The 21315-nt window shown below is 44.1% G+C and overlaps 1 long non-coding RNA gene across 1 annotated transcript; it reads right to left on the bottom strand.

Moving 5' to 3' along the window:
- Positions 1-3067: 3067 nt before the first annotated feature.
- Positions 3068-18002, bottom strand: LOC117063905. Its single transcript, XR_004429160.1, has 5 exons — positions 17918-18002; positions 9099-9151; positions 8737-8804; positions 3880-4032; positions 3068-3779 (listed from the first exon to the last, which is right to left on the bottom strand). It is a non-coding gene; the product is annotated as an uncharacterized LOC117063905 (long non-coding RNA).
- Between the last annotated feature and the right edge of the window lie 3313 nt (positions 18003-21315).

The following is a 21315-nucleotide window of genomic DNA, read 5'->3' as shown; positions in this document are numbered from 1 at the left end:
TCTTCCTGGTTTAGTCTTGGAAGAGTGTAAGTGTCCAGGAAATTATCCATTTCTTCTAGATTTTCTAGTTGATTTGCATAGAGGTGTTTATAGTATTCTCTGATGGTAGTTTGTATTTCTGTGGGGTCCGTGGTGATATCCCCTTTATCATTTTTTATTGCATCTATTTGATTCTTCTCTCTTTTCTTCTTTATTAGTCTTGCTAGCGGTCTGTCAATTTTGTTGATTTTTTCAAAAAACCAACTCCTGGATTCATTGATTTTTTGGAGGGTTTTTTGTGTCTCTATCTCCTTCAGTTCTGCTCTGATCTTAGTTATTTCTTGCCTTCTGCTAGCTTTTGAATGTGTTTGCTCTTGCTTCTCCAGTTCTTTTAATTGTGATGTTAGAGTGTCCATTTTAGATCTTTCCAGCTTTCTCTTGTGGGCATTTAGTGCTATAAATTTCCCTCTACACACTGCTTTAAATGTGTCCCAGAGATTCTGGTATGTTGTATCTTTGTTCTGATTGGTTTCAAAGAACATCTTTATTTCTGCCTTCATTTCGTTATGTACCCAGTAGTCATTCAGGAGCAGGTTGTTCAGTTTCCATGTAGTTGAGCGGTTTGGATTGAGTTTCTTAGTCCTGAGTTCTAGTTTGATTGCACTGTGGTCTGAGAGACAGTTTGTTATAATTTCTGTTCTTTTACATTTGCCAAGGAGTGCTTTACTTCCAATTATGTGGTCAATTTTGGAATAAGTGCGATGTGGTGCTGAGAAGAATGTATATTCTGTTGATTTGGGGTGGAGAGTTCTATAGATGTCTATTAGGTCTGCTTGGTGCAGAGATGAGTTCAATTCCTGGATATCCTTGTTAACTTTCTGTCTCATTGATCTGTCTAATGTTGACAGTGGAGTGTTGAAGTCTCCCATTATTATTGTATGGGAGTCTAAGTCTCTCTGTAAGTCTCTAAGGACTTGCTTTATGAATTTGGGTGCTCCTGTATTGGGTGCATATATATTTAGGATAGTTAGCTCTTCCTGTTGGATTGATCCCTTTACCATTATGTAATGGCCTTCTTTGTCTCTTTTGATCTTTGATGGTTTAAAGTCTATTTTATCAGAGACTAGGATTGCAACCCCTGCTTTTTTTTTTTTTTGTTCTCCATTTGCTTGGTAGATCTTCTTCCATCCCTTTATTTTGAGCCTATGTATGTCTCTGCATGTGAGATGGGTCTCCTGAATACAGCAGACTGATGGGTTTTGACCCTTTATCCATTTGCCAGTCTGTGTCTTTTAATTGGAGCATTTATTCCATTAACATTTAAGGTTAATATTGTTATGTGTGAACTTGATCCTGCCATTATGATATTAACTGGTTTTTTTGCTCGTTAGTTGATGCAGTTTCATCCTAGCCTCGATGGTCTTTACATTTTGGCATGTTTTTGCAATGGCTGGTACCGGTTGTTCCTTTCCATGTTTCGGGCTTCCTTCAGGGTCTCTTGTAAGGCAGGCCTGGTGGTGACAAAATCTCTAAGCATTTGCTTATCTGTAAAGGATTTTATTTCTCCTTCACTGATAAAACTTAGTTTGGCTGGATATGAAATTCTGGGTTTAAAATTCTTTTCTTTAAGAATGTTGAATATTGGCCCCCACTCTCTTCTGGCTTGTAGAGTTTCTGCCGAGAGGTCTGCTGTTAGTCTGATGGGCTTCCCTTTGTGGGTAACCCGACCTTTCTCTCTGGCTGCCCTTAAGATTTTTTCCTTCATGTCAACTTTGGTGAATCTGGCAATTATGTGTCTTGGAGTTGCTCTTCTCGAGGAGTATCTTCATGACGTTCTCTGTATTTCCTGAATTTGAATATTGGCCTAGCCTACTAGGTTGGGGAAGTTCTCCTGGATGATATCCTGAAGAGTGTTTTCCAACTTGGTTCCATTTTCCCCCTCACTTTCAGGCACCCCAATCAGACGTAGATTTGGTCTTTTTACATAATCCCATACTTCTTGCAGGCTTTGTTCATTTCTTTTTCTTCTTTTTTCTTTTGGTTTCTCTTCTCGCTTCATTTCATTCATTTGATCCTCAATCGCTGATACTCTTTCTTCCAGTTGATCGAGTCGGTTACTGAAGCTTCTGGATTTGTCACATATTTCTTGTGTCATGGTTTTCATCTCTGTCATTTCATTTATGACCTTCTCTGCATTAATTATTCTAGCTATCAATTCTTCCACTCTTTTTTCAAGATTTTTAGTTTCTTTGCGCTGGGTACGTAATTCCTCCTTTAGCTCTGAGAAGTTTGAGGGACTGAAGCCTTCTTCTCTCATTTCATCAAAGTCATTCTCTGACCAGCTTTGATCTGTTGCTGGCAATGAGCTGCACTCCTTTGCAGGGGGAGATGCACTCTTATTTCTTGAATTTCCAGCTTTTCTGCCCTGCTTCTTCCCCATCGTCGTGGTTTTATCTGCCTCTGGTCTTTGATGATGGTGACATACTGATGGGGTTTTGGTATAGGTGTTCTTCCTGTTTGATAGTTTTCCTTCTAATAGTCAGGACCCTCAGCTGTAGGTCTGTTGGAGATTGCTTGAGTGGCTGGTGTGTGTTCCCTGGCCACCATGGGGAGGTACATAGCAGGTGCTAATGAAGTGCTCAGGGAACTCAGCGTGCTGAGACCAGCCAGGATTGGGGGTGGGGGGATGTGTCAGTTCGTTAGCAGGGGAAAGGCTGAGGGCATGGGAGTGTTTCATCCACAAACAGTCTTCAAATGTGAGAGCTGCTCAGGGCAGAGTTGGGTACTGTGCTGTTCCAGAATCAAGTGCTGTGAGGCCTGAGGAAGCTATAGCTCCCTCCTCACTTCACCCCTATGCCAGCTCTGTCCAGGGGGCCCCTTAGCCTGGCGAGGTGGTCCAGGCATGTGGCATGGTACATGTGACTGTGGCTACATCTTGAGCACATCAAGATACATGGTGCTCATCATAGTGACATCAAAACAAAGGTGAAAATGTTCAGACTGCCACAACAATGTAGACAAGTGGAAATCTTTTAGGGGGAAATATGTTTTTAAAATAATGAATGAATTGCAACAGCTAAAGCCCAGGTGGCAAGCTAATAGTTTAATATAGTTTTGAATTCAACCAGCAGAGATTGAGTTTTTTAATGTAAACACAGGTGTGTAGAGCTCAAAACTCTACTTAGTCACAGCTCTTATCACTCCCTGACCCCAGCCCTGCTCAGTCCATGGGACAGACGGGTTCCCCCAGGCACCTGGGCAGCTCAGGTGGAGGCAGAGCCCAGGACCACCCCAGGTTCTGCCTCCAGGAGGGATCGAGAGTGGAGTTTGCGTTTCCCACCACATCCCGAAGTCCACTTTGTGCTCCACAAGGTCCGATGACCACTGCCCCGCTGTCTCCATACCGCTCCATGCACTTCCGGCACCAGCTTGTCAAGGCATCAGCACTTTCAGGCCCAGGCTTAATACTCCTCAAATGTTGACTGTGACTGGCTTTGAAAAGCATGACCCCCAGGATGAGGGAACATGAGGTTGGGAGCAGAGGCTGCTGGGACCTGCTGCTCCCTTGTTGAACTCTTGGAGGAATTGCTCCGTGCGGTGACAGCCTGGCATGTTAGCCGCTAACACCATCGACAGAGTGTGCATGAGCACTATAAGGGAGAGAGGCAGGTGGGGAAGACATCCAGGGCTAGTGGCAGGAGCAATGGACCCATGCACTTCCAAGCTTCTAGTTGTTACCGGAGAAATTCGAGCAAGTTAATCCCTCTTTCACATGACACTTGCACGTCTACAGCCATTCCCTGCAGGGGAACATCAGGAAAGCAAAAATATCCCGCATTCAGAAGAAACCAAATGAGGAAGCAGTGCTGAAAAATAGATGTACTCTTGTGATCAACTCACATGACTGGAACGAATTCTGCAAAAATAGCAGCCGGATTATTCAAAGCTCGCATCAGGCAGCCAGTTGGATGGAGGTTCTCCTCCCATGTGAGATACTCTCCCATGGCACTCAGAGGACACCAGTGTGAACGTCCTTGTGAACTAAAGCAGGCTCTACATGGGTGAAGGAATACAGAATGAGCCTGCAGCTATTTCTCTCTTTCATGCAAGTTTTGAGACCTCTACAGATTCAGCTAGTTTTAAGCTGATGGCTTGGCATAGGTAAGAAAGTCACAGCCAAAGGAGGTCTCTTCTGTAGTCTGCATCTAACTCTTCAATCTAAAGACAACAGAGACTTATTAAGACATGCATATCGAGGGTCCACTATGAGCCAAGCCCCTTGTTACATATTTTTCTCATTTTTCTTTAGGCCAGATCATATTGATACTTGGCATATGGGGTGGTTGTGATTTCCAAATGAAATAATAAAATGAAAATGTTCAATTGTGTATAGCCACCCAATGGAATGTTACCCTGTCATAGAAAGGAAGGAAATTCTACACAGCCTATGACTTGGGTGAAGCCTGAGGACACTACGCTGAGTGAAATAAGCCATCACAAAAGGACAAGGATGGTGTGATTACTCTAACATGCAGTACTTGGAGGAGTCGGATGCACAGACAGAAGGCCAGATAGGACAAGGATGGTGTGATCCCCTTACACGTGGCACTTGGAGGAGTTGGATACACAGACAGGTCGGAGGGAGGCTGCCAGCATCTGGGGAGGGAGAATGAGGAGTGTTTAATGGGGCAGAGCTTCAGTTTGGGAAGATCGAAAAGTTCTGGAGATCATGGCAGTGATGGCTGCACAGCAATGAGAATGTGCTTAATGCCACTGAAATAGACAAAAATGGCCATGATGGTGAATCTTACATGTAGCTGACCTCAATTTAAACATTTAAAAAATTTTTAGCACTTAGTTTTTAGGAAACTTGTATAGTACTTTGCCAACTAAGGTAGTTTTTTAAATTATATTTCAGCACTGGGTGATATAAGGATTTTTAAATTTATAAATTATGCCTAAATCCATAGCCTCATGATAACATTATGAATTCAATCTTTTAACTCACTTTAATGATAGTGAAAATATATGTCTGTATTTTAAAGAATATAAAGGACTTAGCCATGCCCATGGCAAGTGGGGGGTTAATAAAAGCCTGTGCTTGATCTGTCAGAAGGGGACCTGGTGTTAACATCTAGCATCTTCCCTGGGGAGCTAGCCAGGTACATTAGCTGTGCTACTTGACAGCATCGCCTGTGGTACCAGGGACCCATCAGGAAACTGAGTTGGGACTAAGAAAGAAGTGTCTGATGGGAACACTGTGCTCAGGTCTTCCCTGAGGACAGACACAGATGGACAGCTGGGCGCGTCCCTGCAGGGGCCCCAGAAGGTGTTCCTCTGGATCCCTTGGAGCAAACGTGGACCTCTCCAGATCCCAGACAGCCTTGGTGCACAATCCACATGGTCATCCATAAGCCTAGAGCTATCACATGAACCCTTGATGCTGCCCTGACAGCAAGATAAGGCTCCCGTCCTGTAGGGAACTGGCCCCCGTGGGCTCATGAACCAAGACAGGAATATCTGTGCACTGTGAAAAAAATAAACCCACACTACAGCCACTGCAGGATAAGCCCAGGGAATGTCAGGACCCTAGACCCAGAAACAGAGACAGCCAGAAGTTCAGTTCAGTGCCCGAGAGGGGAATGTGGACTGGAGCTCAGTGTCTGAAACCAGGGAAGAGAGGAGACTGGAGAAAAGCAAAACAGCCAGGACCTGATGTAGGGCTTATAGAAACCAGGCACCTGGAGGACAGCACTGAACAGAACACACTATACCTGCAAGGTGAAGGGATGGGTGTGGGGTCCTCAGTGTGGAGTGAGGCCAAGCTCTGAACTGCAGGCAGAGCATCCCCCAAGGCTGGGAGAAATCATCAGGGTAGGGCAAGAGGAGGAAGAAACCGACTCTGCTGCTGGAGAAACTCACCACAAGGCCACACATGCAGCAGGACAATTGTGAACTGACTTTGTTCATCCAATACCCACATCAGCAAATTAAAAATTATGAGAAGAGAGGCAGATGTGAGTTAAGAACAGATGTCTATGAAAAAGCAGGAGACCAAGGAATTTGGAGACCTACATTGGCAAGGACCGCCTCCAGACTAGATCTGCTCAAAGTCCAGCTGGAGGGAAATGCTGAGTTGCCCATGAGAACATGGCTGAGGAATACAAACAAATGAACAGCATGAAGCAGAAGCCCAGACTAGGGAGGAAAGATGTAGAGACTCCAACAGGTTAGCAGAATTCCAGAAGAAAAGATCCCGGAGGGTGACAGAGAAGCTGTATTCAGAGAAGAGTGACTGGGAAGTGACCAGGATAACATCACCCATCCAGACTGAAAGTGTTCAGCTCTTGCCTGAGGCCTGGAAGGAAAAATTCCCAACCTGGACAGATGATGTGAAACTCAAGACCACGCATGGCTAAGAGAAACTCTTATTACTCTCACCCAGAAAGATAGGAATCTTCAAAGGAGCAAGGATTAGACCAACAATAGATTCTTCGTTAGCAAAAACATATGCAAGAAGATGGTCAAATTATGGCTTCCACATCTTGAAGAAAAATAAAATTCCTACTTAAAATCTCATGTCTAAGTAAATTAGTTGTAAAAAAAATTTAGTGTCAGATATACAAAAATTCAACCTTCTTGAAAGATTACCGCAGTGCATATGAAAGCAGAAAAAAATAATGACAGAAGATACAGAATACAAGAAACAACAATGAGCAGAGAGATCAACAAAAAAAAATTGTGTCTTATTGACAAATACTATGAATGCTTATTTGAATAATTTAAAGAAGTGGCTTCAATAGGTAAAATGTGTTAAGATCTTAAATAACTTTAGTAAAGGCAAAATACAAAATAAAGGATAAGAAACACTACATAGAGTTAAAAATCCAATTAATCAGGAGCATAATACGTATGAACTAATAAGCCTTTTACAACTAGGATTAAATTTCATAAAATAAGGAGAAATTGACAAACCTACAATTATAGATTTCAGTATATTTTCTCAGAAAAGGAATTGCTCAAGCAGGCAAATTAGTGAGGATATAGATGATTTGAACAACACAATGACAAATGTAATATGATAAATATATATTACCAAGTATAGAATAAATGCTCTTTTTAAGCATACCCCAAAGAGTAACAAAATCAGTTACAAACATTTTAAAGAATAAATATGATGCAACTGCTCCCTCATAATGTAATGCAATTGAGTTAGAAATAATATAAACAAACATACTCATATCTTTGAAAATAATCAAATGTCAACAGAAAGCACTTGATATGGTTTGGTTGTGTCCCCACCCAAATCTCATCATCAATTGTAACTCCCACAATCCCCACATGTTGTGGAAAGAGCATGGTGGGAGGTGATTGAATTATGGGAGTGGGTCTTTCCTGCTCTGTTCTCTTGATAGTGAATGAGTCTCGTGAGATCTGATGGTTTTAAAAATGGGAGTTTCCCTGCACAAGCTCTCTTCTCTTGTCTGCCACCATGTGAGACATGCCCTTTCACCTCCCATCGTGATTGTGAGGCCTCCCCAGCCACATGGAACCATAAGTCCAGTAAGCCTCTTTCTTTTGTAAATTGCCCAGTCTTGGGTATGTCTTTATCAGCAGTGTGAAAATGGACTAATACAGTACTCTTCTCCATAATTCATGACTTAACAATGCCACAATGAATACTGTAAAATACTTGGAATTAATATAAAATGTATTTGTAGGAAGACAGCTAAAATGAAACTTAGATTGCAGCCTTAAAAGTTAAATGTATTTATTGGAAAATAAAAATAAATGACTTACATAGCAAAATGAGCTAGAAAAAGAACAGAGTACACTAAATAAGAGAAAGAAAATGATAAATATAAAATTAAAAATACTTAAAATGGAAAACAAAATGCTAGTTCATTAAAAATAGACAGTCTCTACCAAAACCAAATCAGAAAAAAAATTTAAAGCCTATTAGAAATATAATTTTTTGAAAAAATATACAATGAACAATTTTATGACATAAAATTTAAAAAGCTAGATAAAAAGGACAGTTTGTCTAAAAAATAAAATTGAACAATTCAGTGAGAATGCAAATAAACTTTTTACCAGTAAATAAATCCATAATTTTAAATAACTGGATCTCTCTTTCCTTGAGAGAGAGAGAGAGAAAGAGTGAGTATGTGCCAGGGAATACAAAGAGGGGAAAGCTACTTGGCTAACATGAGAATGGTATATTCTTGGTAACAAAACAGGCCAAGGACAGTATAAGAAAAGAAAATTATAGGTCAGATTGACTGCTGGGAACAGATGGAAAATATTAAATAAGACAGACAATTACAGGTACAGAAATATGCATATGTATACCTAATAAATATGTATGTGCCCATACTTTTAACATAGTGATGGCTCTCAATCATGTAAGGTTTATCTCAGGAATGCAAGGATGGCTCAATGCCAGCAAATGTGCCAAGTGGAAGCTTTGCAGGCAGGAAGAGGCCATGTGGCTCGTATCAGTACATGTGCTGCACACCATCATGGGAGAGCCTTAAACAAAATCTGGGATGCACAGTCCGTCATCCAGTTGCTCGTTTATCAGCTAGGTGACTCCCATGCACAGGACGTCCTCCCCTGCCCTGCTCAGCTATCTAGGGTGACCCATCCTTGTTTTCCTGAGGTTTGGGCATTTCTGTTGTTAAAAGATCAACTTAAGCACATTAAAATTCTGTGGAATCTATTTGAACAGACAGCAATTCATGAATTGGGCAGCACCAGACTGCAAGCAGTGTAGCACTTCTCTGGGGCTTGAGAGGTGAGACAGAAGCTTTCATAAGTTGTTCCTAGAAGCAAAACAAAACATGTCAGATTAGTTAGAAAAATCCCTACTTAGAGTTAATTGGTAATTTCTGATTGGTGGAGTCACTACTTAGAGATCAGTTGGCAGTTTCTTAATGGTAGAATTCCTACTTAGAGGTGAGCTGGTGGTTTCTGATAGGTAAGGTCTCTGGTTTCATTTCACCATTTACATGGGACTTTGGTTTGCTTACATAGGAACCAAAAGTGCTGGGGCCATCCCAGCCCAATGGCCTCCCAATTAAACTTTTTTTAACACTGTGGTGGCTGCTGTCACTCACTGTGAGCTCATGGGGTCCAGGATTATGTCTTGTTCATTGCTGTGGCTTCCATACTACACAAAGCACAGGAGACATAAGAGATACAAAAGGCTGGGTTAATGTGCTGACGATGTGTAAGCTGAAGATGACTGAGGAACATGGAACACTGCCCTTTTGTGAAACATTCTTACAATAACAACTTACAAGAACTAATCCTAAAGACAGTCATCCACAGCCACTGAGAGGAGGGGAGAAATGTGTTCTACTGCCCTGTGTCAGCACAGTTAAAACCAGCAGGGATGAGCCTGTAGCAGGCATGTGGCACAACTCTCCAAGCAGATCTCTCCTCCCTGACATAAATCCCAGTGCTTTTCATTTACACATAGAGGATATTCAGTGCATGCTTTATACTGAGGCAGAAAAGCAGTGATTTTATGTCCTTAAAAAAATAAGTATTATTCATCTGATTTGTCCAAGGTGATCTGGCCATTCATTGTGGAGTCAAGCCCATGCTCAGAACCTGTTTTACCTTCGTCATACATGGCCTTTTCTATAATTTTCAGATATGCACCTGAAAATATCATCCTGCAGAACAAAAACAGACAGAAGGGAAGAGATGCATATATATACATATATATATATATATATATGAACATAGAATTCATTTCTAGTGAGAATAATTATGTTACAGTGTGGTAAAATAAACCACTGCCACAGCATTTTGCCTTTTAGGATAATTTTATGGCTCATTAGGAGGTTTCAGTACTCACTTTAAAGATGACATCCTCTGCAAAAATATTTTAATCCCTATATGTCACCAATGATCTGTGATTCCTTTGGTTAGATTTTAATTTAGATTCTAAATAAGCATTTAAAATCCGCCTTGCTAAAAATAAGAAGAAAATAATAGTACAGATTAAATCTTAAGCGGCTTCATTGCTTTATAGAGGAACTTAGCCACATTTACATTGCATTGCAAATGTGTGGGTGTTTTCTCAAATACAAGGAAATCATGCTGATGTTTCTTCAAGGTCGGTTTGATCAAATCACATTAGGCAAAGGACTTGTAAGCTGGACTTCCAGTGGAAGAAGCCTAGAAAGATTGATGTTCGCAAAGCCTAGGTCTACAGGCCTTGTAGCTAAGGTGACTCAGACAAACCCCACTGCCTCTGGGCCTCGGAGGTTTTGTATTTAAAATGAGGATCAGACCATGAATCTCAGTGTCACAGTTGCCTATGACTGCTGTTCTGTGAGATTGAGAGGAGTTTGTGACCTGCCTTTCATACTTCCTTGAAGAAAAATTAATCATTTTAAGTATTCTTTTCTATCACAGTTTTCTTCCACTCAGAAATAGCTTCAACCTGCAGATCCAAAAATAAGATGAACAGTTATTAAAACGTCCTTGGTTAGTCTTTAAAAGACGACCCTGACATGTCTGACACATTAAATCAGGAATGGCACGGCAGTGTCTTCGATATCAGGCATAGGCAATGATGAACGAATAATGAAAAGCTCTGGTTTCCAATTCTGACTCGGCTGTTGACTGTATCTGGGGTTCTGGGCAAATCATTATCTTCTCTTTTACTTCAAGTCTCCTTTTTACAAGATGAGGCTAGCACTCATGCCCCTCTTACGGAAAGGAACAAAGGAAATATTTGGACATAGAAACAAAAATATGCCTGTTAACTGTAAAATGGGAAGCAAAGGCTGCTACTATTATTTCCATTGTTACAACCCAGTGTACAGAGAACAGAAACACATGCGATTCAAATACAAGTCACTGAGCCGAAATGTCTTTCATGCCTGTTACAGGCCATTGGAAAAAGTTACGTCTTGTGTCAATCTGACACGCCATTAGAATCATTATGCGTAAGTCCCGATTCAATGTTTTGGGATGTTTTTAAAGACTAAAACTCACTAAATTTAATGTTGAGTAATAGAGTAGGGGCTTTATTCATCTATTTATTCACTGTGTTCCTTGATTGCACGTCTGATCCATGCTGACAACCTACTGGGCGCCAGCACCGGGCCTAGCTCAGTCCCATTGGCTGACCAGGTGGACTCTGCCCGTGGACAAAGGGCAATGCATAGAAACAGCAGCATCAAGAAGAAGAGAAAGGAGAAAGGAAGAGGCGACCAGCTGCCTGGTGCTCAGCAGCTGTTCATGCACGAGTTCCCAGGCCAAAGGCAGCACTGGCCACGTCCACCTGTGCAAGGAGTCGGCTGACCTATCATAGGCTCACTGGCATGGTGAGGAGACTGGAGCTTGGTCCTTTCAGTGCAGCCTTCAGTCCGACTGCCGAGTGGAGACACTGACTCTCAGGCTTACTCTCTTTGGGCTATTAGGCAGCTTACTCAACCTTCCTTTCTTTACTTTGGTGTTTTCATTTGTAAAATGAAGACACTGATGCGTGCATGACATGGACTCTTCTGATGCCTCCATGTTGATGGTCACCAAGCCCTGAGAACCCTGCCGGCACCCAGCACCCCATGCGGGCCGGCACCACGACAGCTGCCATCCATCGGGGCTCAACCCAGGTGTTTGATCATTCGGGGCTAGTTCCACTTCACACACTCATATGGAAACAAGCATTTCTCTTTCTGCTGTTTGCCCCATATTTCGTTGCTGTAAAAACCAGTGGCCAAGATGAAGATTGCAGCATTTAAAAATTCTTTATTGCTTTGCTTTGCTTCCTCTACAAAAGCAGCTGCCAAATTTAGTCTGAGAAACTGCTTTTATATTCAAGAAATTCTATGCATCTTAAAAAAATAATGGTAGAGGGGATGAAACATCCACTTAATTGAAATAAGCCACAGTCTGGGGATTAACCCAATCAAGGAAGCCACAGTCCTGTCTAAACGTTTATTTGTCATTTTCCCATAAAGATTCATGGGGCATATTCTCTTGAAATTGCCACTGAAATTGTTGACTGGGGAGAGGAGACAAAAGAAATGCACGAGGGAGTCAAGGGTGTGGAATTTATGAAACTTTGTCTTTTGTAGTTGTAGTTCTAGAAATTCAAGGCCTTTTAAGTTAATTGTAAAAACACATTTGAAATTTTCATATTGAAAGCACTGGTCCTGAGCTGTTCTCTTCTGCGTCTGTCATGTCGGCATGCTGTGAATTTGGCCAGTGAGATGCCAGGGCCTCTGGGCACCTCCCTGACCTGCCAGCGTGTAGGGCACAGGTGAGTCCCACGGTCGCGTGTTTGGGTTAAACCAGTTTCAGCAGCAGTCGCCTGGTCCGGACACACTGGACCCCAGTGACTTGGGTCCTGACACACATTGGCTGAGCTGGGGGCATCCTCAGAGACCGAGAGACCCTGGGAACGGTGAGCATTGAGGCACAGAGTTGCATGGAAGACCCAGGGCCCGCTGTGCTGCTGACCACTCCAGGGCCCACAGGCGGCTGGACCTCCACGGAGGTGACCCCCACAGTCTGCTCTCCTCATGATTCTGCCAAGTTTTAGTCCCAGGGCACTTAACACAGGCTTTGGGACTCCCTGGCTGAGCCACGTGTCCGCCGTGTGTGGGTGGGAGTCAGCAGGGGAGGAAGCCCCCGCCTCCAGGAAGGTGCTGGACTTGGGTTCCATGGACTCTTGAAGGAGCTCACCTTGAAAATAAGTCACTGAAGATGCTTCCCTGTGCCTCTGGCAGCAGAACCCACCCAGGTGTCTGCTCTACACGTTCCAAAACAACCCCTGTACTGGTCCAACTGTGGCTGTCGGGGTTTCCAGTCCCAGGCAGCACACGGCCCATGTGGGGCACAGACAGGAGGGGCTGGTCCTTGCCATGCACCCACTGCATGATGGCCAGGGCCAAGCACCCGAACCACGTGGTTTAGAAAGGTCCTTTGCAAAGGTGCTTGCTGCTGAGCCCGTGAGGCTGCTGTGGTGTGCAAGTGTACAGGGGGTGCTGTCTGGCAAGCCCACCCAAGTAAGTCCTCGAGCTGGATGACAAAATTTGAAGAATAGTCCTAATCAATAAGGTGCCTAGTTGGACACTGGGCAGCAAACACAGCTGACCGACTGACTTGGATTTTTTTCTGTATCCACAAACACACATTCAGCGAACTACTGAACACTGATTAGGTGCCTGGGGTTTTGCTAGACACTGAAGATAAATACATAGATGAGGCAAAACTGGCTTTTTTTTTTTGCTAGGAGAGTTCAGATATTGTGTTGACAGCTGAGCAGGTCATATTTGTAGGAATCCAAATTTTTATTAAATGGTATAAACTTTTCCTTATTTGTTCTAAATTTCTGCATGATGCATATGGAATCCAGTGCTGTCTGCATTCCCTGGGGTGCTTACACTCTCAGAAACCGAGAATAACACCTCTTTGCAAACCACAAGCCAAGATTCTTTAGATAAATGTTATTGGAGAGAAAGAAGGGACATGGGCATCTCACTAAGCCTCTCCATACCCTGCAAGAAAGTGTTTTGACACAGTCCCAGAAATGGCACCAAATGAGGCTTTGTGCTGTGGGCGTGGCTGCTTTGCCGATGGAGCATGGAAAGGCGGAGGCGGCCACAGGGCTGAGGGTTTGGCATTGGAGGATTAATATGACCATCAGCAGCTCAGCCGCTCCCTTTTTCTGGGTGGTTTCATCTTGGCAAACGTGGATTCTCCACCTGGCCCTGAGGAAATCTTGTTCCGTTTCCCTGCAGATTATCTGAGTCTGCAGAGATGGGGTCCTTGAGTCACCCAGGAGGCTGACAGGAGACAACAGGCAGAAGGACCACACGGGGAAGTGGCCTCGCATGCAGACAGCAAGCGCTCCACCTGCCTGGCCCACCTCCTGTGTAAGAGAGAGCCCTTAGCATCCTGCCACATCCACCTCAGGATCACTGAGATACCGCCTGGGAGAGTGTTGGCATTTTGGGTTTTGGGTTTTTTTTTTTTTTTTGAGACAGGATCTCACTCTGTTTCCTAGGCTGGAAGACCGTGGGGCAATCTTGGCTCACTGCAGCCTCAACCTCCTGGGCTCAAGCAATCCTCCCACTTCAGCTTCCCCAGTAGCTGAGACTACAGGTGTGCACCACCACACCCGGCTAATTTTTGTGTTTTAGTAGAGTTGGGGTCTCACTACGTTGCCCCTGAGTCTCGAACTCCAGACTCAGGCAATCTGCCGGACTTTATCTTCCAAAGTGCTGGGATTACAGGCGTGAGCCACTGTGCCTGGCAGTCATTGGCATTTTGAGAAACAGAAAATGCTCCGTGAACATGAGTAGCACGCATTATAGTTCCTTCCTCCTCCTGTCCCCCTTCCTCCTCTCCCCTCTCCATGCCGTCATCATCCTCATTATTATCACTGGGCTCTGATGCAGGAGTGGGTGTGCCTGGTCTGCATGTCACATGCCTCTGGCCCTGGACTCTTGATCTTGTGGATCCAGATGTACAACACTCAGTACTCTGTGTTATTCTTCCTAAAACTTGAGCTTTGCCAACATTTCAACGGTCACATTGGCCCCGCCGTCCTTATTGCTCCTGGATGCTTAGGGACCCACGGCCCTTCCAACCTACTTGGGCCTACTCTGTCCTCTTGTATTTCGTGAACAAGCATAATTTGGGGTTAGGATATTTGGGCTTAAGCCCCAGATCTTCCACATTAGCTGTGTGACTTGAGCAAGTTTTGTAGATTTTTGGGTGGTAGTGGAATGAGGGCAACAAAGCCTTTTTGTAAGAATAAATGGGCGTTAAGTGCCATCGGAAGCAGGCAAGGACTTTACAACCTCCCATACCGGCGCTGTGACTGCATCACTCACCATACAAGGGTGTTTCCGTCAAAGACAAACTGCAGGTGCAGCGGTGGCCCCATAAGATGATCATGGAGACTCCTGCCGTCCTGTGACTTCATAGCCGGCACAATGCGTGACTCACGTGTGACTTACCCGGGTAAAGAAAGCCCCTGTGCAGCCACCGTATGGAGGTGTAGCCATACAGGGATGCACAGTGCATCTTGCAATGATGCTGACAGGCGACCGTGTTGCTGGTTTATGCATCTAGGATACTGTACATTTCATCATTATTTTAGAGTGTGCTCCTTCTGCTTGTGGAAAACTGTTATCTGCAAACAGCCCAGGCAGGTCCTTCAGGAGGTGTCCAGAAGAAGGCACAGTGGTCGTAGGCAATGGCGGCTCCATGTCTGTCACTGTCACTGCCCCTTAAGTCCTAACAGTGAGACAGGAGGTGAAGCTGGAAGATGGTGATATCGACAGTCCTGACCCTGTGCAGGTTGAGGCTGATGTGTTTTTGGGTCTTAGTGCTTAACAAGAGAGTTTAAAAAGTAAATGTAAAAATTAAAGATTAAAAATAGTAAAAGGCTTATAGAATAAGAATATAAAGAAAAATATTTGTACACCTGTACGATGTGTTTGTGTTTTAAGCTCAGCATTACAAGAGAGTCAAACAGTTTTAAAAATAAGATTTATAGAGTACAAGACTTACAGTGTGTGTATGAGTCTGGGTTCTCTAGAGGGATGGGACTAATAGGATAGATGTATGTGAAGAGAGTTTATTAAGGAGAATTGACTCACGACCACAAGGTGAACTCCCACGATAGGCCCTCTGCAAACTGAGGAGCCAGGAAGCTAGTCTGAGTCCCAAAACCTCAAAAGCAGGGAAGCCAACAGTGTAGTCTTCAGTTTGTGGCCAAAGGCCCAAGAGTTCTTGGTAAACCACTGGTGTGAGTCCAAGAATCTAAAAGCTGAAGAACTTGGAGTGTGATGTTCCAGGGCACGAAGCATCCAGCACGGGAGAAACATGGAGGCTGAAAGACTCAGCCAGTCCAGTCCTTCCACCTTCCTCTGCCTGCTTTCATCCTGGCTGTGCTGGCAGCTGATGGGATGGTGCCCACCCAGATTGAGGGTGGGTCTGCCTCTCCCAGCCACTGACACAAATGTTCATCTCTTTTGGCAACACCCTCACAGACACATCCAGGACAACACTTTGGGTGCTTCAATCCAATCCAGTTGACACTCAATATTAACCATCATAGTATGCTAAGGTTAATTTATTAGTGAGTAATGAAAAATATTTTTTAAAGATTGAATGTAGCCCAAGTTTGCAGTGTGTGTAGAGTCTACAGTAGTGTACAGTGATGTCCCAGGCCCCACATTCACTCCCCACTCACCCACCCACTCACCCACTCACCCAGAGCAGCTTCCCATCCTGCACGCTCCATTCATGGCGACTGCCCTCTGCAGACATACCATTTTTAACGTTTCCTACCATATTTTTACTGTAGCTTTTCTATGTGGAGCCATGTTGAGATACACAACTTCTTACCACTGTTTGACAGTTGTCTACAGTCTTCAGTGCAGTCACACGCTGTACAGGTGCAGCCTGGGAGCAGGAGGCGTGTGCCCTCCAGCCCAGACATGTAGGGACGGCGCCATCCGGGTCTGCGTCCAGCCCAGACATGTAGGGACGGCACCATCCGGGTCTGCGTCCAGCCCAGATGTGTGGGGGCTGCCGTCCGGGTTTGTGTCAGTGTGCTCCACGATGCTCACACAACCACGAGGCCACCTCACGTTTCTCTGTGTCCCCTCATTAAGTGGAACATGATTGTACTTATTACTTCTAATGATGGAAAGTAGAGCCTCACTGATTTGTAGCATAAGACCTTGTTTTCAGTGAAGCGCTGTTTTACTGAATTTCTGAGCAGGTTCTGACATTGACTTAACTTCCCGGAACACCTCAGTTCACATGAGCGGATGTATCAGAGTACACAGAATACTATCTGAGTGGTGAATTATTTCCTTTTGTGATTCCTCATTGTGTGAGGAAAAGTTATTTCCCGTCCATCAGCTTTTTTTTTCTCTAAATATGCATCTAGTTTATACATTAAAAATAAATATTATCGGCCGGTGGCTCATGCCTGTAATCCTAGCACTTTGGGAGGCCAAGGGGGGGTGGATCATTTGAAGTCAGGAGTTCTAAGCTAGCCTGACCAACATGGTGAAACCCTGTCTCTACTAAAAATACAAAAAAAAAAAAAAAAAAAAAAAATTAGCTGGGCCTGGTGACAGGTGCCTATAATCCCAGCTACTCGGGAGGCTGAGGTGGAGAATTGCTTGAAGCCTGGAGATGGAGGTTGCAGTGAGCCGAGATCATGCCATTGCACTCCAGCCTAGGCACAAGAGCAAAACTCCATCTCAAAAAATAAAAAATAAAAATAAAAACCAAAGTAGGGAAAGAGGCCTAAGTTAAAATTTTGTGTAGAGGATTTCTCAAGTTGTGAGCTAAGTGTTTTCACTTCAGAAACACCTGCTGATCCCCAGAGGTCAGTACTCCTGTCCCAGGAAGTGCCGGAGGAAGCACTCCCATCGTGTGGGTGTGGTTATGAGGGAGGACCCGCGCGAGCCACCTGGTTCTTTTAAAATGCATTTTAAATAGTGTGTGTTTCAGACCTTGAAGTCTTCCCCCACCCTAGTTTCCTCCCCCCACCTATTCTTGTCATGGACAGGAGGAAGGGTAAGGGGTCTTTCCATTACTGAGAATTAAAACCGGAAGACCAGTTACAATTAGCGTTTTTGTCTTAAATCTCATCAGATTCGCTGCTTAGGAAGCCATTTTAGTGGGTTGCTAAGGGAGTTTTTCCAAAGAATAAAATTACTATTTTAACTTCACGGTAACAAGGCCCAAAGAGCTGTGGCTTGCTAAGAAAACCCCGCTCCCGTACGTATGTAAGTGGTGACTCACCACTAGCTTTTGACCAAGTAATTTTTTTCTTTTCAAAAGAATAACTGATATCAAAAATATTTTAGTGAAACTAGCAGTGAGGAGAGAACTGAGAACTGTTTTATACATGGAGCAAAAGCCGGGCAACACTCACCAGAGTTTTTTCCCCCAAGGGCAGGATCTGATGTATCACAATACACACTTCGTCAGAAAATGACTTCCACATGCACAGACTGTGATAACAATGCAGTTCTTAGAATGGAGGCAGCAGCAGGCTCTAAAGATACGTTGCTGGTTGCTATGGAAACTGGAAACTGGTTGGAAGTGGAATGGGCTCTAATACCGATATCGTAATATTCACCTTCTCCCTAATTTTTTTGTTAGAAAAAAACACGTTCACAATTGTGAAGCATGAAAATAGGAACATTTTGTTAAAATAAGGTTGACCACTTTGTAGTAGCTTCTGCTTATGAAGAAACAAAGCTTCAGTGTGGAGTCAGATGAGTGTAAATGGGAGAGGAGAGAAGGCACATGCTGGGCTGAGAAAGTGGTGACTTCATCCTCCCTGATAATTTATGGAGCCATGTGGCATGTTAGGTGCTGAGAATTTAAGAAAATGAATGAAAAGCATAGTCCACTCAGCCCCTCCCCTCGAGAGGTGGGAGCAGGGTCCCCAGGGCCAGGACTGAACAGTACATGGCAGCCAGGTTCTGATGGAAGAGGGAAGGCAAGGAGGGACGGACGCTGTGGGGGTTTTGGGAGGAAGCTTCGCGCTGTCCATGGGAGCTGGAGGTGGATGCTGACAGCATCGTCATTGCCACAGGCCTGCTGTGTACCATGTGCCCTCCGGAGCCTCTGCCTGTGCTGTCTAGTTCCTCACGGGAGCCCACCCAGGAGGCCCTGCTGCCCAGCCTTGCTGACCAGGGTTCTGGAGCTCAGTCCCATCCTCGGAGGCCCACCATGGCTACGTTGCTGAGCTGAGATCCTAATGGGGGCCTCGCTGAGTCCCACAGCAACACCGTCTTCAGTCACTTTACTACCTTTTTTTCTAGACTAATAGTGAGAACGTTGTAGGCAGAAGTCCAGAGTGGGCAGAGAGACGGGGTCTTGAAACTGAAACAGCAACATGAGCAGTGGTTCTCCTGCCCACCCTCTCCCCACCGTCCCCCAGTCTGTTTTGGATGAGCCACGTGTGCACACAAGGCAGAGAGGTTGCCTAGTGGGGCACTCGCTCTGGAGGCTCCTGTGTGAAGGGACATGAGACCGTGGACAGGTTGAATGTCCTCATCCCTAGACAATGACTGTGAACTGAGTTTTTATTAAGGCCGCAATATATTTTGAAGTTTGAGCACCTACGATGTGCAAGTCACCAGAGCCACACTCTAGTAAGTGATAGATCGAGGACGTAAAGATACGAATGTAGTTTAAAGACTCTCCTCAACCTCTGAGCTCAGCTACCTCTCGGGTCCTATTATTCTAGAAAGCAGAAATGTGAGATTTTACTCCTCTTCATTTTAAGAAGAAAAAAAAGTCTATTAAAGGGGAGAAAAGACCCTGATACAACTCCTACCAAATATAAAACAGACATAGCCCTAAATTGTGGTATAAATCGGGGATCTATTTTGAGTTCAAGTTCTACTTTAGCATACTTTTAAATTCGAAATGTTACAGTTTCTTGAATTTAACATTAAAATGGACTCACATGAGAAATGGACTCAATATTTTACACATTGAATTTTGCATTACATTTCAAAAGTGAATGTAAATATACAGGTGTAAAACCAGCGGGACGGCACACAGGCACTCTGCTGTGTGCTGCCCGCCCTGCCCGAATGCAGAGAAACACTAGAAGCTCTTCACCCAGCGGAGAGAAAACCCAGAGAGTCTGAGTGGAATCTGTTAGCCGTGCAAATGTTACACAATGCACATTTGCTATGACACGAATCTAAGACTAAAGGGGGAAAACGGCAGAAATTATAAAAGACTCGTGGGCTCCCCTGAATAAAAATCCTGCTGAACTCGTGACTGGTTGAGCGTGGATTGTCACGTGAGCTTCCATCTGGGTTCTGAAGGGCCCCTGGTGTCTCTTTACAGAGAAGGAACCCCAACATTGGTGCAGGCAGGCAGATGAACCTGCAGACGAGGCTGGGCACTGCCCGGGTTGTGAGGACCAATGTTTCTGTTTATATTCCAGCAACCACGGAACTCGCTGGAGTGCCCAGGGCTGTTTTAGGACATCCTAAACTGCTACTTTCATGCCAAGTTTAGAGGACTGTCTTCTGAAATATCTTTTATAAAAACAAATATAATGCAAAAGCACACAAGCCTACATGAAACCCGCACAGCCTGGATTTTTCAGCCAAAGAGTAGGGGCCTACATAGAAAAATGAAATGTTTGTAGTTGTGTTTTAAAGTCAGAAAAGACACTGAAGGGAAAAGTTTATATTCAAAACATAATCCCAGAATAAAAAGCTCCAAGAAATGCAGTTTTGAGGAAGTATTGGCTGAACAAAGAGATGTATTAATATAATTGATGTGCAGTATTTATTCAGTGTTAATCTTTTCATTAAAATGTATCCTGAGTTTTCATAAATTCTGGCAGACTTAATTATGTCTATACCATTTATCATTGTATTTTTAAATTGCATAAAATTACATTACTTATGTCTGTGCTTGTTAAATAATAGAAATGTCTTCATGCCCCTATTTTTGTTAATTGTTCACTGTTTCTGAGAGTGATTAATCTATGGCCCCATTTAAAGTAGAACTCGGCCGCTGGCGGTGGCTCATGCCTATAATCCCAGCACTTTGGGAGGCCGAGGTGGGTGGATCACAAGGTCAAGTGATGAAGACCATCCTGGCCAACATGGTGAAACCCCATCTCTACTAAAAGTACAAAAATTAGCCAGGCGTGGTGGCGGGCGCCTGTAGTCCCAGCTACTCGGGAGGCTGAGGCAGGAGAATCTCTTGAGCCCGGGAGGTGAAGGCTGCAGTGAGCTGAAATCGTGCCACTGCACTCCAGCCTGGGTGACAGAGTGAGACTCCGCCTCAAAAAAACAAACAAACAAAAAAAGCAGTAAAACTCATATTTAGGATTGTTAGGATCACTGTTCAATCTGAAATTTGCCCTCTCAGCTTGTAATGTATGGTGAGAGTGGGCTACCAGTTTGACCAGTTTCTTTTTTAAAAATTATTTAATTTAATTTAAAGTTCTGGGATGTGCAGGACGTGCAGGTTTGTTACCTAGGTAAACATGCTCCACGGAGGTTTACTGCACCTATCAATGTGGTCCATATACACCATGGAATACTATGCAGCCATGAAAAGGAACAAGATCATGTCCTTTGCAGGGATATGGATGGAACTGGAAACGGTTATCCTTAGCAAACTGACACAGCAAGAGTGTGACCAGTTTCTAAGGGGAACCGTGCACACAGGCCCAGAGGGCACCTTCTTAAACTCAGGAGCAACAGAGTGAGCATGTGTCTCCTCTGTCCTCACCAGGAGACAGATCCAGGCATAGACCCGCCGGGCTGCTGTGGGTTCAGCCAC

The sequence above is a fragment of the Trachypithecus francoisi genome, unplaced genomic scaffold (genome assembly GCF_009764315.1).
Source record: "Trachypithecus francoisi isolate TF-2019V2 unplaced genomic scaffold, Tfra_2.0 Contig01558, whole genome shotgun sequence".
Taxonomy (NCBI): domain Eukaryota; kingdom Metazoa; phylum Chordata; class Mammalia; order Primates; family Cercopithecidae; genus Trachypithecus; species Trachypithecus francoisi.
This window is presented reverse-complemented; position numbering and strand designations above follow the sequence as displayed.